This window comes from Dermacentor variabilis, chromosome 7, assembly GCF_050947875.1.
Source record: "Dermacentor variabilis isolate Ectoservices chromosome 7, ASM5094787v1, whole genome shotgun sequence".
Lineage (NCBI taxonomy): Eukaryota > Metazoa > Arthropoda > Arachnida > Ixodida > Ixodidae > Dermacentor > Dermacentor variabilis.
In genome coordinates this window covers 58,193,804-58,199,803 of record NC_134574.1, presented here as the reverse complement: position 1 = coordinate 58,199,803, position 6,000 = coordinate 58,193,804, and the positions used below count along the sequence as shown (strand labels likewise).

Sequence of the window (6,000 nt, the reverse complement as noted above, 5' to 3'; positions counted from 1 at the left end):
CAACTGTTATGCAAGGCAGTAGTAGCTTCACTGGCCTGACTGCGACATGCGTCGAGACTGCCTGTTGGCCTAGTTTGTGTAACATCTTGACTGTAAAATAATTGCGCATACTTTAGACACAGACGCTGGTACATAACTAGGCAAGCGTTACTACTAACTGCAAAATCCAGTAAATACACTACCAATTTTAACGGCATACGCCATGCCACTTCTTCATATAAAATTGTTATGGCTTATCAGCAATAAGTATTGCTCGTGGCAGTTACATACCTTCAATAAAATCAAGCTCGGCCCTGCGCAACACAGTTGTCGCCTCACCTATACAGATAGTGGCATGCCTGTTAAAACATAAACCTTCCAAAGTGATCGAGCCGTGTTATCTCCATATCTGCCTATAATATTGGTCTCAAGAAATCGCAGGTCGTGGTCCTGCTCAATAACGGACGACCGACTTCGCACACTGGTCTTTCTTCATAGCTTCCAGAACATGGTCCTTAAGTCGGTCGTTTACGCAAAGTTGTTTCCCATTCTAATTCTTCCAACACATCATGATAATAGAATACACACCCTTCGACAAGCACTTGACAATGTGGTATACATCCCTCGTCTCAAAACCTCGTTTGTTGTCATCGCAAATCCTAGGACAGAGTGTGGGCAACCTTAAAGGGGCGAAAACATCACACACATACGATGTCTGTTGGCGATCTCATTCTGGTTCAGTGAGATCTCATCATAGGCATAACGAAAGGTCTCAACTTTCGTCGCTTTGGTTTAGGCTTTTCTTTTGCAGCCTTGGTTTTGAGCTCCTGCAGAAAAAATTAAATCGCGGCAACTACAACGGTCGTCATTCTTGCTATCAAAATGCGGCGAATGTGACAAAGCAAGCCGCATTTTTCACATGGCTTCTCATTGTTTTACATTACTACACAATTTCAATTATGATACTGCTGCTTCATTTGGCATCCTGTTCCAGTGAAATACGGTTATGTTTCGCACGTCTAACGTTCTTCTTGTCACGTTTCGCAGTGCACTTAGCCGCAGAGTGCTGCAGCTACTCCTCCCGATGATGCAATTTTCATGATCCGCCTTATCTGCCCTCAGCGAGAGCATTGGTGCCTTTGTTTTTGACTTATTGCAACGTACCTCTCTGCTCGGTTGCTTCTAATGCCAACATCTTGAACTAATTCCGCTGGTTTAACGACACTGCAAAAATTGTCCATCACGACTGCATTTTAGCGCCATACGCGAGGTCTCAATATTGCACAGAAGGCAAAGGTATCCTAGTGGGTGTTATCCTACTGCGTAGTGCGCAGCTGGTTGTTTGCTAGTGTGTATTCTAGAGGAACTTGGAATAAACATTCAAGATCTGAAGAGGCTCATAGCCTGTAATTTGGTTGCCTGAGCAGTGACTGTCGATTATGGATGGATGAAATGCAGCAGGGAGGTCCTGTTCACGACCGGAAAGATAAACAGGCAGGGAAAGGTAGATCAGTGTCGGTACAGAGACCTTGAAACTGTTATGTCTTGACTCTGCGTTCTTGGAGGTGTAATTTTGATGCCCTTACCACTGAGAAAAGTATGATGTGGGTATTCTGCATGGATGGCCGTCTCAGACCACATACGTGCACGGACGACCCCTATAAGCCTAGAGAAGCATAAAAAATATTTATTTTCCCGTCATGGCCTGCAGTGGTGCGTGTATCGAGGGCATATGTGTCTCGCACAAGACTGATATGCATGTTCACATTTCGGTACACTTTGGTAAAGGCGATCCTGCCACACGTACATCTGGCATTCTTTCTTACCTGAAAAAGAATGAATTTTTTTGTTAAAGATTGTGTACACCTTAGAATCCAAGGTGTCCCGTCGCGCCTGTACGAACTATCACACAGGTAAAACTCAGTTATAAAAATTATTGCGCTGCGCATTTAGCAGGCTACCTGTTGCACTGCTTGTTTGCTCTTGATAGCTGCTAAACATAATTATAATAACTTTGTCAGAATCATTAGAGATGTTCAATGTATGTCGCAAATTTCTAATTTATATGAATGATTACATGTCTTTAGCACATTGTTAAATGACCCTTCGTGAAACCATCCTGTTGCAGGGTTTTGTTATGTCCCAAGTGCGGCTTAGTTTTTCTAGAGAGAATCTCGCTTACGCAATAACAATACAAAGCTAAGATGCCAATAATTCTTCACATTTTAACATCACCTTTCTGGCAGTCTAACAAAATGTTCCATTCTTCTGTAGAAACATCTGGATCAAGCTCATATCATGTAATAGGATAGTGAATTTTACAAAGCAGGGGTGATATCGGAGATGGCTCTTCAGAGCGCGCATTGGAAATGATGTGTTTAAATTTTTTTTGTATTTGGTCGCTTAATTCTAGCGCGAATGGTTGGCGCTGTTGCAGATATCGCTACGACTTCCATTGTGATCGCCTGCTCCTGGCGCTTTCTGTACATGTGCATGCCGTTTCCCACGTACTGTACGCTGCAAGACTGTGTTTCTTTATCGTCCAGTATTCCAGCAAAGGAAGGAAAACTGAAGAAAGGCCACAAGGCTTTCTTCGCGGCTCTATGTTTGGTCGAAACGGGGTGGCACAGCAGGGCCGCATTTTTTCTGCTTCCAATAAAATGAAAGGTACGCATGCTTTTATGCAGTTATTACGCAGTGAACAGCGGCTTACCTTATCGAAATGGTTAACGCTCGAATAGAAGGGTCGTCAGTAAACCCAGTACATTGGTCTGTGGTGTGTAAATGAATTGAAGCTACTTATAAATCGCAACTTCAGAGTGGAGTGAGTGCTTGCTAATCCGCTCACGGCAATTGTGCTTTGCTATATCTCTACTGTTCTGCTGTTCGTCTCTGGAGAAATAAGCTGAGACTTTATTGTTACTCAAGTTATTTTGATCTGTGCTGCGCAGACGAGGTCTTTAGGTTAGCGAACGCTGTGCTTGCGTGCTCTTCCTTAGGCAATGCAAGCCGCCTGGAGCTCGTGGTGTGTGGAAATCTGTGCAAGGTCCATCGCGCAGACGGAACAAGCACTGCAAACGCTATTTTCTGCTCTTTCTCTGCGTGGATGCCATAAGCATTTTGCGTTATTAAGGGAAATTTATTGTGCATCACCAAAAAACAGCCTGCTTGTCTGTTCTTCCTTATCGCATATTGAACGGCGATATGCGCGGTTAACTGAGAACTAAGCAGCCGAGTAGATAGCGCTAATAACGAGTGAACTTACAATCACGACTAGTCGGGCTGCCGCGCATTTCGTACGAAGCTGTTTACCTCGAGGCTTAGCGAACGACGCTCTGTGGTCCTTGCGCAATATTTTTTTTTTCTCTTGTGTAACACAAGTTTTCTACAGCTGGAAATTCTCAGACAGCTTACCAGTGGCTTACAACTTCTGGAAGCTACTCTTCCTGTATTATACATTCGTCATAACGAGAAAGAAAGGGAGTAAATAAAAACTTCAGCCACGTAATCCTGCAGGTGTCGTCTTATTAATTCGAAAAGAAATTCACGGAAAAGGGTTTAGCAGCCAGAAACTGTTGAGTACTTGCAGGCCGCCGGTGACGAAGCAGGAGCGCTATAACGTAAAGCTGTTGCAAACTTTTCTATTCTAATTATGAAATCAGCCCTCCTCGATTTGTCAAAAACATTTTTGGGCTACTTCGCCTCTCTGTCAGGCGGCGTCACAAAAAGCGCAGTAGCTCCCCATCTGATGTGACGCGTACGCACTGATTATTCATAATCTGACCGAACAAAATAAAAATATTTCCGATTCGACGCCTTTTCGCCATTAGCCCTCTGCCATTGGTCAAAAGTTGTTGGGCTGCGGCCACTTCACCTGCCTGGCACACGACGTCACAAAACCGCGAAAACTCAGCACGTCAAAGTGACCTGTACGCACTAAATGTGCATTAATATGCCAAACAAAACTGTTTTTTTTTCTTAATAGCCGCCGGCTGCTCCATTCCGAAAGGAATAAAAGATAGCTGCCGCCCATCGCTCAGGCACTCGCTACTCGCAGCTGCCGGAGAGCATGGATTTTGTTGCGTATAAGAAAACCTTTTACGTGACCGTGTACCGTTTTCGAGTGGCTTTGCTGGCCTTCCGTTTCACGCCGCCGCGGTTTTCGACCAACGACCGCAAACTAAGTAAGGGAAAGCAAGCCAATCGCAGACGCCTACACAACCCTATTCATTCGTTTATCTATATTCAGTGCGCTACCTCGGCCCCATCGAAACCCTCTACCCTTGAGCGTGTCCGTCGCCACCTGGTAGCCAATTACAAAGGAAAAACCGCTCAATGTAGGCAACGTTATTTATTTTGAGAACACATGAAAGTCACCTCCTATTAACCAAGAGGGAGTTTGGCTGGGCTGCTCAGGCAACACTGCCGATCACCGCGCGATGCTTGCGTCGGCTGTTAGGCAAATTTGATGTCAGGAAATTGAAATAAAACATATTAGAATAGTTTTACCTTATAGGGTAATTATTATAGTATAGTATTAGTAAACCTCTTACTTGAATATAGTTGCAGGTAAAATAAGAAGGTGGCTGGCTAAATTCTTGTACCGCATTTATCGCTCAAATGCCATTACAAAGCATAATGAAACTTGGCCTAAATGAAAGCACTGTTATGTGAAAACAGAGCTGCAGTTTGTTGCTGCAATTGCTCTGTGTGTAAAGTTATAATTTATTTCCTACACTATTATTAGATCGCAACCCAACACAGCCAGCTCAACCTCCCGTGAATCACTGCCTCTTGTGTGTCTGGGTGTGTGCTGTCTACAGCATTTACCCGTCTTTCTTATAATTCTTTGCATAAGTAATCGGAAATAAACCTTCCGACAAACGGTGTGCTTTCGTAGGGTTTTCACATCCAAAGGAAAAGAAAATGGCTTTTGCCGCTCAGTAATTATTAGAAGGTTTCTAATGTGTTGTTGTGCCTATAATATCTGTGGTTTGTACTGTCGATACGAGATACTCAGTTCTGTAATATTGTTTTTTCTGTTGTATCTCTTACTGGTGCAGTATTTGCTAATAAATATGCAAAATAAAGATAATTTCTCTGCCAATTATTGTCCTGCCGGAGCGCTGTAGCCGCACACTATATTGTGCTGGCCCTCATATCTTGAACAAAATAGGGTAAATATTTAAGAATCGTTTTGCTGCTGACACCTAATGCGTCAACAAACACACAGACACACAAAAAGAAACTGTCACTACAAGAAGAAAGCTGCTGAATATGACCCCTCTTAGAACAACACATACTTCGACGGCAAACACAACTCGCGCTCGATCCCTTTTGCGTCTGCCGAGAAAAATGGCCGCTCCTCGAGCGTATAGGAGCGGCAAAGTATAATAGCGTCTCCTCCTGGCGCATCAACATAACCCTTGCGATGTCACGAGGCTTGGTTTCTTAGAGCGCAGCCAACACAGCGCTTAGGTGCCCATTCCTCTGGCGAGAGTCGACGTCCGTGGCGTAACCGAGCGAACGAACAAAGCAAAAGATGAAACAGCGAAAGCCGAGCGGGAGATGAGAACTGCCAACGCCGAGACCATACAGCGGCCCCTACGGTGACGTATGTGCAGTATTTCCGTGTGGCTAAAAGTTCACTCCCGCATGACGCGTGATTAGAACCACCCATCGCTGACGTCACGCTGGTTCTACCGTAACTGCTGTGGAAATAAAGATGGGACTACAGACGCCTCCAGTTTATCGTCGATGCCCTCAGGTTTTTAACAACTTAGGCATTATGTCCGGGGAGTATACCAGAAGGCTTAAACCAGACGCTGCTCCATTTGCAATAAGCGCAGCACGCAGGATTCATATACCGCTTCAGGAGCCTGTAAAACGAGAACTCGATAAGATGGAACAAATGGGAGTCATTCGTAAAGTTGAAGAGCCAACAGAGTTGTGTACCGGCATTCTGCATGCACAAAATCACTCCAGAGATGTGAGGATTTGTGTAGACCCCACGCGACTGAA

At 44.5% G+C, this 6,000-nt stretch overlaps 1 long non-coding RNA gene across 2 annotated transcripts in view; it reads right to left on the bottom strand.

Moving 5' to 3' along the window:
- Positions 1 to 1,661: 1,661 nt before the first annotated feature.
- Positions 1,662 to 6,000, bottom strand: part of LOC142589060 (uncharacterized) — a 72,181-nt gene continuing 67,842 nt past the window's right edge. For both annotated transcript variants that reach the window (XR_012829804.1, XR_012829805.1), the window contains exon 4: positions 1,662 to 1,805. This is a non-coding gene — a long non-coding RNA (uncharacterized LOC142589060). The remainder of the gene's footprint in view (positions 1,806 to 6,000) is intronic.